Genomic DNA, 10944 nt, shown 5'->3' with positions numbered 1-10944 from the left:
AAGACGCTAAGACATAAAAGCACTTTAGTTCTCACTAATAATATGTAGTAGAAATGTTTTTTTATCTATTAGCAAGGACCTTAGAAGCAATCCTACAATAACATTGCTGAGGCTAATAGGTCTGTATTGGGTAATCTGTGTTGGATTTTTCACTTTGGGAATGAGAATAACATAGTTTCATTAAATTGGGGGGGGGGGGGGTGATCCCATGATTCAGGAAATCCAAAACAGTACGTTAATGCAATTTCCAACTAAAGAACAATTCTTAAGAATTGATTTTCAATAAATTATTGCGCCTTGAAAAAATATACATGTATTCAAAACTTTTTTGCATGATATTTAGATAGTAAACAAATATTCCTTTTGTCCCAAAGTCAAACCTAAAAATTAAAGAACAGGAAATTTCTATTCAAGAATATGAAGAATCCCTATTGAAACTTTCAACTAACTCGTGTAGAGCAGCTTTTTGATGGCACAAATTTCTTGCATTCAAATTTTGAGATACTTTTTACAAAACAAATAAACTAAACACATATGCAAGTCATGGCAAAGACCAGGTGTTGGTCCTATCCTTCTGGCCATGTTTTGCAATGAGTCTCTTTACATGGTATAAAGCCTTTTATACGTAGTCCAGCCTTTGCCAGGAAAGGACCATTGAGTCTAATGGGTCATCAAGAAGAAGAAGAGAGTTAATGGTCTGCCACTCAGACCATACAGAGACCTGCACCAATCCGCCTTTCAGAAAAAAAATTTCACTCTTTGTCATCACCTAGAATAAGTTGAAGAATACAGTTTTGCAACTGGGAATGAGCAATGACTGTAGTATACAGCAAGAGCTAGCAACATCAGCTCCTTGGTTTTCAACATCTAAAATAAACAAACTAGTTCTCTGAATCATAATTTGTGAAATCAGGTTCCGGGGGCTTCTGCAGTTTCACCAAGCCTCCAGCACTTGGGTTCCGAAGCCTATGACCACGAAGGACATTAGCTGCAAATCGGGATGCTAAGATAGTTGCACCAAGCCTAGATGTACTATCACTTCGAGAAACTAATGCCCTTACATCATCCTATTCTTTACCATAGTGTAATGCTTCCTCTTCTTCTTCTTCTTCCTCTTCTTGACGATGATGTTCTGCAGCTCTCCTCTTGAGATTCTGTCGCCAAGCAGCCTGGATAAAGCAGGCAGCCCAGGTCCTCCACTGCTGTGAGTAGAAGCGGAGGGTGTGCTGAACCTGCCTACTATGAAGGCGCCTAAACTGACTTTCAACAACCTTCAACTCTTCTGCTTCCAAGGCAAAGGCTTCCACCTCAGTTAAAGCCTTCACAGTCCGAGTTGATGATGGTAAGTTGGAACCAGCTTTAGGGTCTACTGCCCAAGTTAGAAGCTCCTCTCCACAGAAGTCCCCTTCTTTCAGTAGACCCCGGTTGAAAAATCCACTCCTTCCACCATCTGTAGTGACACTCTCCAGGCACCCACAAATGATAAAGAGCATCTCATCCACCGGGTCCCCTTCCCGAACAATGTAGGTTCTCTCTGTGTATAAACTAGGCTTCAATCGCTCACAGATGGCATCAAGTAACCTCTCATCCATATTGGCATACAAAGGAACCTGCATACACCATCATATAGAATTCACACTCTTTGAATAAACATCAGCAAGATAGGACACTGGCAGGATACAAGACTGATGTTAAAGTGCTATTGAGATTAAATAGCAAAGGAATTTTTTATTTAAAAAATGAACAGAATGCTCTATAGGCTTAAGACAAATGAAAGAATGCTAGATATCCTATTAGCGATTCAAGTTATAACATAATTACTTTTATATACTTACCCTTCTCACCAAATTCAAACAAAGATGTCGTTTGATATCCCTCCTGAGATCTTTTGGTAAACTCTGGACCAAGCTCTCTTCATCTACTCCTCGTGTTTCTAACCACTTGTACTGGTCATAGCATCTAACTCTTTCCCTCAGATCCTGTGGAAGTAAGCGATGATGCATCCACTGTTCAGAATCACGCCTTTTGATTCTCAGCTCTTCAACACGAACTGTAAGAGACTGGAGGTATGTCTATTGCAATCACAGGATACCTTAAAGGTCAGCATTATTGTAAAATCTTTGTACTTCCTTAAAAACATAAAATCTGCATACAAAATTTAAATTGTTTCCACAATTATATTCATAGTTCCACTTTCCTTTAAAAAAAAAACTTTAAAATGCTTATGCTTCGTCCATTTGTGCCAACAACAACTACTTGTCAAGCATTTTTATTCTCAAAAAATGAGATATAGGAGCAGTTCCAACTACTATTTTGCTTTAATTATCAGAAAAAGAATATCCAAATATTTTTCAGCACTTATATGTAATAATACTGACTAACATGAGCGTCCTCATGTGCAACCCAAAATAATCATCTGAAGAAGTGGTTATAAATTGTAGTATTAAACTCACCTGATTTTCCAATCAGAAGTGCAAAGAGTAGGAGCCCAGAAATTGCTATTAGTATGGAAAACAGAACCTCTCCAGGGTAGGTACTGGTTTCAAGCCCTTGACCAAGTGTACTGTCGAAATTTAATAATGGAGATGTTGGGAGCTAAAAACTCAGAAATTAGCTTTTTTTTACTTTACTAAACTTAATAATTATGACAATGATAATTATCGCATGATGCAGCAATCTACCATGTATCATTGCATATTTGAAAATTATGTAATTGTATTAACAAGTGATCATGGCTGCACAATTTTTTTTCCCCTTTTTTCCTACAGTACAAATCCAATATAGAGATTTTGGTTATCCATAAGGGCCAATAATTTTGGCTAGCTGCATTCACTGATCTTTAAAAGAATTCCATTACTTCTGAGTCACAAACATGTTAAAATATTGGGAACAAGAGTAACTTGAGACAAATTGGAAATTCCTTATGAACTATCTAGTATATATCATTTTGAGATATCCACGATTAGCACTATAAAGGGACTTACTGAGAGACAATGTCTAAAAATACTGCATAACTAATAAAGCCAAAATTGAGTTTAGATACTAACTTCTTCAATTCTAGAGAAAGTAGAATTTATCTGTGCCTTTCATTAAAATCTAAAGCCTTCTGACTTTGGCTAGCTTGTGAACCTATTAAGCTAGTGCTCGACTAGTTGGCTGACCAAGAAAATTCATCTAATGGATCTGCTCATGGATGTACTATCCTTATCATGAAGCTACCAATTAAAAAAGTATCTCAATGATATATATATAAATAGATGCCTAAGCCCGAAAGAAAAAGAAAAAAAAGTAGAAAAAGGAAAATCATTTTAAATTACTCATTTTTCTATTTTTTGATGGGTAAGTTACACATGCATATATCGCATTTGTGACAGAGCTAAGTGACTAAATAGCATTTAGCCTATCAAGAATAGAAAAGCAAGTATTGTGCACATATATCTATTAGCAAAAAGTAGGATACCTCAAATTTTGCAGGTCCCACCATAAACAATAGCAAAATTTAGAGAAAAAAGTCCTAGATGCAACAATGCCAGATGATATAGCAATTGTGTTAATTCCATAATTGAATTGTGAATATTCATCAACAATAGAGCAACGACTACCAAGAACACCCTTACTGATCTTTTCCCAATTGCTGTAACCTTCCATATGCTTATTCCCACAGTACAAGTAGTTTATGTCACATTTTCCACTATCCTTACAAGCTTGCCGCCAACAAGTGTCATTTCGCTCAACAGCAAATAAGTACCAAAAAGCCCCGGTTATCTGAAAATTTTCATCCAAAGTTATTCAATGTGCAAATTGAGTTCAAGACCAAAAAATTGAACTCTGAAACAATCAGAGAGAGAGAGATGAAAAATTCAATTCAAAGCAGACTGTCAGCCATATAAAAAAGGTCATGTTCGACATAAATATCTTCAATCACTTCAAGTAATTTATTCCTCTTTAATGAAATGCCTTGGATATATAAATTAAAATAATGGCAGATTGATCTCATAAAACTATTTTCTTCCTAACATGGAAGGGGGAGGGAGGTATAGAATCTTCTCTTTAGAAATCCTTCCTATATTTTTGTTTATGTACATCATTAAACAAAGATATTAACACGATATCTGGGGCTCATCAGAATAAGAAAGGCGACATTGATCTACAATTCACTATTCTTCTATGCACCTTTTTTTCCCTTTCCAAGTTTTAGATTATTGTGTCATACTAGACACGACACTCACATCTCATGAGAGCTTCACCTAATATGTAAAAAAGAAGTATGAACACTTACATGGCTGGAAAGCATATACCAAAGCAAATAGTATGCAGCACCAGCCAAAGCACTTTCAGCAAAAACACCCGCAGTCTTTTTAAGTTCTGCATTCAAAGGAAAAAGTGGGCAAATCTTGGAACATATTGAAACAAGACAATATGTAGTAATGCTTGTTTTGTAGCCAATACTTCTGAGTCCTTTGATCTCTGGAGGAATTTCCACACTACAAGCTACAGATAATGAGAATAAAACAAAATCAAATGACGCTTTTCTTCCTATTCCAGAACTTGTGGAACACTTCTACGTTAATGAAGAATTCAGCACTAAGGCTGCAAAATGGAACAATTATGCTGAAGGAAAACCATATTAACATAGGACCAGTCTTCAAAAAGTCATTTTACTACTATGCAAAACTGCAAATCTTATATATAATCATATAATTTCATGAAAAAAAAAAAAAAATTGGCCAAGAATCCAGAGCCAAATATGACCAGTTATGCATGCAGGATGCAAATCTTATATATCATATAATTTCAATTTTAAGGATGCAAAAAAAGAAAGCCACAAAGCTAATCATGTAGGCATATATCTGTAGCATTTCAACTAAGGGTCACTGGTAGAAATGACAAAAAGTTCTGATTCTTGCTAATAACATACCTAATTACCTGTAAAAGTCCAGTAAAATATAGTACGTTGGCCTATTCCAAGTTCTTTTATTATAGATTTACTTGTCTAAGTATTCTCTCATGCAAAGCTCATCTATTTTCACTCCATGAGAAAAATGCATGGGCTGAGGCCTGTAAGTTAAATGTGAGTATTGACTGGAAAACAGATTGCTAGCATTTCATTTCACTAAAGCAATGCATGCATTATGTGTATGTAGTTCACTAAGTGTAATTTGTCCACCCCTCTCAAAGAAGTAATTGTATGTAGTGGAATCCAATCCTTTCTCTCAAGTACACTTTTGACGGTCAGTATAACTCATCCACTTCTACTTTTCAAGTTTTCGTATTCTTTTTTTACCTAGTTCATTTACTTGCAGTAATTTATTTTACCTAGTTCATTAACTTGCAGTGATACATTTAAAATCATTTTCAACACAATAGAGAGGCAAAGTATTTTGTCAAGGCCAACAAAAGTAGGAGTTGCAGTTTCTTTTATAGAATAAATTGTGCGAGGAAAGACTAAAAAAACAAAAGAGCTGAATATTTTGTACATAACAATAGATAGTGCTATATTTATCGAAAGAAAAAAAAAGGGGGGGGGGGGAGGGGAGGGGATATTGCATCATGTGAGGCAGCGCAAATCACTGCTTCAAGAAATGGTTTTAACTTATTTTTACTCTAAAATAGATATAAGTTAGGAAAGACATTCAGTTTAATGCTCCTACTAAAATGCATAATGACTAGCTCTTCCAGTTTACATCTTCTAGTAACACTTTCAGGAATTATGTCTTGCAATTTGTAAAAAACAATATCCAGAGGTCATCTTTACAAATATTACTAACAATTCCCTAAACCATAGGAAATCCATAAATAGTTATTCAGAAAATTTTGAAAAAGAAAAAGTCCCTTGTAAACCATACACATCTGTTTCAACACTGATTCTGATCTCATTGGATAATTTGGTTGCTAGGTTTTCAAGAATTATTAAGAACTTAGATGGCATATATCTGTTCTATGATTTAGACAGTGAAAAATCATTGATCTGGAAGTATAAAAATCTAAAAAATTAATGTATGATGTAATTAGTAATTGTTTGCTGACAGATATATTTTGCATCCATATGCTTTCAAACTTTCACAGTTTAGGACTTAGAACTCATAGAAAGCAACAAACTCAACAATTTAAACACAAATAGAATAAAATATATTTTTATTCCATTATATTTTATGGAAAATGATGCTGCAAGATGGAATTAGGCATATTAAAAAAAAGGTCCATAGTTTTCTAATACAATAAAAGTAAAAGATATCATTATTGAGAGAAAAAAAAGTAAAAGAAGTCATTCTAAAGACAAAGAAGTCTATAGATTTAAATAGGCATGCAAGCTAATAGAGCAAAGAAACTGAGCATGGTTTCTCAAACCTGAGGTAGAGGAAGCACAGACAGTAAATCTACAATGAAATAACGTTGTAGATATCGCTTGGCTATCTGTGTAGTATCTATCACAAGTTCACCTCGTCCAAAAACCCGAGAAGATGGTGCAATATACGCTGTGCGGAACTCAAGATCCATATGAATAAGATATAAAGAATCAAGAATTGTCTGCAGAGTAGTTGTTGTGACTGCCAACTTTGTATCCATGCCAAGGCAATTTGATGCATGATTGACAGGAAGATAGAAAAACAATGGATCAATAGAAACTGCAAGAATACAAGATATGACAAAAAGCCTATTCCATAACAAGAGGGATTTATCTTGAGGGTCAAATATTTTTTTCTCAGATACTTTAAGATCTTCTGGGAACACTGCCCGGGTGACACCAGACCTGAGCAATCACCCAATTGTCTTTAGTCCATCTGATCCCACTTTCATTCCATACCCAAAGGATTTTGATGAATTTTTCTTTGCACGACCAGTAAGGTTTAGCCCCTCTAAATTAAATATGGCTCGCCTCTTTCCAACAGCACCAGAAGGCATTGACAATGTAGAATCAAGATCATCCAACCTACAGTGCCAACAACCTCAAAATCAATCACTGCTACTGCTTTTGTATATCCATATAGAGTAGAACCACTGATGAAAATCATTGCAAGTAAAATGTAAACTCCTCCTATGCCTCCTTTGAACATAATGCTAAAAATATGTGGTATCTACTATTTTAGAAGCACCTTTTTACTATCTACTGAACTAGTTCATTGTGCAACTTACTATTATTTAAGGTGCATATACTAAAGATCATTTAAAAACAATTAGTATAAAAAATTGTGATTAAAAAATATATCATTGATTGTAAACTATATGTGAGTCATAGACTCATTAGCTTTATCTTTTCTAAATCAAAATGAATATTCGTAGTATATATAAAGCAACAGGATAAATAATATCAAAAAAATGAAAAATTGCGTCCATCTCTGATGCAAATTATATACAAAACAAAAAAAGAAGAAGTGAAAACTTTAAAAGTTCATTAAATCATGTCTTGTTATCCACACACTCACCCCATGAGTAACACTACATCCATCGAACACCATTGATCTCATTTCTCCATATTTAGCCCCAACAACTCTTCTCCAAAGAGCATTCCATTCGGTTGCGTAGTACCACAACCACTTTCATAATAAATCTCAACCGAAAATACCAAGCTTCTGAATAATTACTCCCCCTAATTTAATAGGGGGACAAACCATGTCCCAACTTACAGAAGGAATTTTCCTCTCTTCCTCTATAACACCGCACAGAAAATCTATATGAATCTTTTGGCAATGCTACCTGGCATATAGGAAAGGGTGACATGAAGTAGGTTGGTAAACTAGAAAGGTTACTTTTACTCAAAATAACCCTTGCTCGTTTCTGAAAGTACAACTTCTTCCAGCCTGCTAACATTATTTCCATCCCTTCCATTGATCAATGAACTAATCAGGGAGGCATTGTGACAAATATACAATACAATATTCAGCATCCAACATCAAGTGAATTTGCATTTCCTAAAGTCAAAAGCAACAAAACCCAGTAGCCCCATTTTACCTAAAATTGAGTTCATTGAACTGAACTGAAGTTAATTATTTTTCCTTGCTAATCCAATTAAAAGAATCAAATAAGAACCATTTATATATATATATATATATATATATATATATATATATATATATATTATCAATCAATAATATTTAAATTTTATAGAAGAGCAATGGGAATCATTTATAGCAAGGAACAACATATGCAGTGTACATTCTTTACCTTACAAATTTCTCCCTCTGGCCACCGATGTACTGGGACTTGTAACCGCAATCAAACATTTTGTAGAATCATCAATTACATTGACATCATATTGGAGTGTTAGAATTCTATGGTAAGCTTAAGTCAAACCACTAAATGGGATATGGAAACATCAAGTGTGATAAATCAAATTTCCTGTAATGCAAATGAACTAAGGTAAGAGACTGTCAATAAAATGATAGTACATAACAGAAATACTGTGTTCACAGAGTATCATACCTTCTCTGAGAATAGATATAATAATAATAATAATAATAATAATAATAATAATAATAATAATAATAAATTTCCAACATGTCAACTAGTCTGAATATCCAAAGAAAAGTAGCAGAATTGCATTGTAGACCATTAAATTTTCAACTATTAGGTTAGCATTTGAACTGAAATGAAGCCCAAAAATATAAATAATAATAATAAATAAACAGTTAAAATTACTGAATTCATTAGTACCACTATTATTGTAGTTTTCCTGTATATAATTATCAAAAGCATTGGCATTTCGGATATTTTAAACTCATGGATCTTAACGACATGTATAGTTTTGTAGTGAAACCTGTCACAGATGCCCAAAATCAAGTATACATGCTAAGAATTTTCTTACTGCTAATTCTCAAGGTTCTAAAGAGTTTGTGCAATAATAAAACCCCCGGGTCAAAAAATAAAGGTACAAGTAGAAAATAGAAAATACCAAATAACACATCCTCAGAATACAAGATCTTACATTGTTATTGGCCTACATCCATTCTCCATCCAACAAGGTAATTTTTCCAAAGTGACAATTGCATGAACCTTGTCAATCATAATTCTTAACGTAGACTAGATTGTTATATATCTTTTATAATAGTTTCTTTAGCCTTCTCCAATCAAGATTCTAAAGCATTATTTCCTATGAGGAGTTCTTATTGGTGTTAAAATATAATAACTTTTATTAGATACCTATTGCCGCAAACTTTCCACATATTAAAATTTATTTATTACCAAATTTACACAAGAGAAAGGTTGAGTTTTGGTGCGATAGCAAATGTCTTCCACCAAAAGTGACAAATCGCGGGTTTGAGTATGAGAATTAGTCTCTCCAATAAATTGAGGGTAAACTTGCCCATTATAACCTTTCCCATACTCTACAAAAATGAGAGCTTTGTGCAATAGGTATGACCAATTTTGCACAAATGGCAAAATTATAGATAAATAAGAGTCATTTATGGCAGCATAAGCTTCACCAATTCAAGTATCCAACAAAACACCAACAATGACATGCTTAACTAGTCGTGAGCCTTCGTTTTTTTTCCCCCTTCATTTAAAAAGTAAATATAAACTAATAAACAGAGATTTTCTACCTATTTCTCAAAAAAAGAAAAAGAAAAAACAAACCGCATGAGGAGAAACTGGTTCGAATTCACCCAAACCCATTTGTTTTAAGCAATAAACTAGTGCAAAGTGAACTTTGCCAACGGTTTCAAGTTATATATCTCCTGCATGAATCAGTGAAGGCATCAATTACAAGAGGAAGAATATTAGCGTAAGTATTGACAAGGGGATTATTAATATTGTCACAGATGTTCATGTGGCTTTGAATGAGGCACAAATTATTATTATTATTTTTTTTTGGGGGTTTTTCTTATGCTTAATTCTTGTAATTGATCTAGAAAAAATTTCATTGCTTCTTATATGGTGCCTTCTTATTGCTTCAAATGGTTGGCATAATTTACTTATGTTTGTACTAACAATTAAACAATACCAAATCCTCAAATAACAATAAGATCATGTATAGCATTGCCTCAAAAACCATCATTAAAAAAAAAAGAAACAAAAAAGAAAGAAAGAAAGAAAGAGAGGTACATTCTGAATGAAATAATAAGAAATACTAAATCAAATAGCTAATTAAAAAACACATTTATAACACAGAAAAAGCGAACAGAGAGAGCGATGAAAGGAAAAACTTACAGAGATAATCGTTAGGGTTTGAAGAGGAGATGGAGAGAGATTTGTTCGAGGATATTGAGGAGCGTCAAACTGTTATTACGGTTATGCAAAAGGAAAGTACTATTCGAAAATGAGTTAATTTTTTTGGGTCTAAATTTCACAACTGATTTTGGGAACACGTGTGTCTTCTATTTAAGAGACCTAGGTTTAAATAGAGGCAAAATTAAAGGGTAGTTTAATAAAATTACATGTCTAACTTGTACTAAAATATTCTCTACACTAATTCATTTTTTCAAAGCAACTATATATACTAGTCTCATCACACGCGCTTCGCGCGTGCGATGAGACTTTTCCTTTTTAGTGGTCATATTTTGTAGAAAAAAACTGTATTTAATTATTATATATATATGATTTTTATTTTAAAAATATAATTTATAAGTGAATAAATCAATTTAAAAATTAATAGGAGAGTGGTCCTATTTTTTAGGCAATATTTTAGTGGGAGTTGGAGTTGCATTTTTACCGAATTGTCCTTTAGTTTTGTCTCCACTTAAACATAAGACTATAGGGGCATTTTTGAACTAAAAAAATGGTTTTTACCGGATTGTCCTTTAGTTTTGTCTCTATTTAAACATAAGACTGTAGGGGCATTTTTGAACTAAAAAAAATAAGAATCCAAACAGGGGAAGCCCCTTAAATAGTAGTATAGATATATATATATATACATTTTTGCTACTACCACTAAAAAAAAAAAAGCCCCATTTTTATTTAAGAATTTTCTTTTAAAAAAGTATCTCTATCTAGGTCCTAGTATTTTTT

The 10944-nt window shown here is 33.4% G+C and overlaps 1 pseudogene; it reads right to left on the bottom strand.

The window, feature by feature from the left end:
• Window positions 1–314: 314 nt before the first annotated feature.
• Window positions 315–10280, bottom strand: LOC142636628 (putative cyclic nucleotide-gated ion channel 8; annotated as a pseudogene).
• Between the last annotated feature and the right edge of the window lie 664 nt (window positions 10281–10944).

This window comes from Castanea sativa, chromosome 5 (assembly GCF_040712315.1).
Source record: "Castanea sativa cultivar Marrone di Chiusa Pesio chromosome 5, ASM4071231v1".
In the NCBI taxonomy this organism is placed as follows: Eukaryota; Viridiplantae; Streptophyta; class Magnoliopsida; order Fagales; family Fagaceae; genus Castanea; species Castanea sativa.
This window is presented reverse-complemented; position numbering and strand designations above follow the sequence as displayed.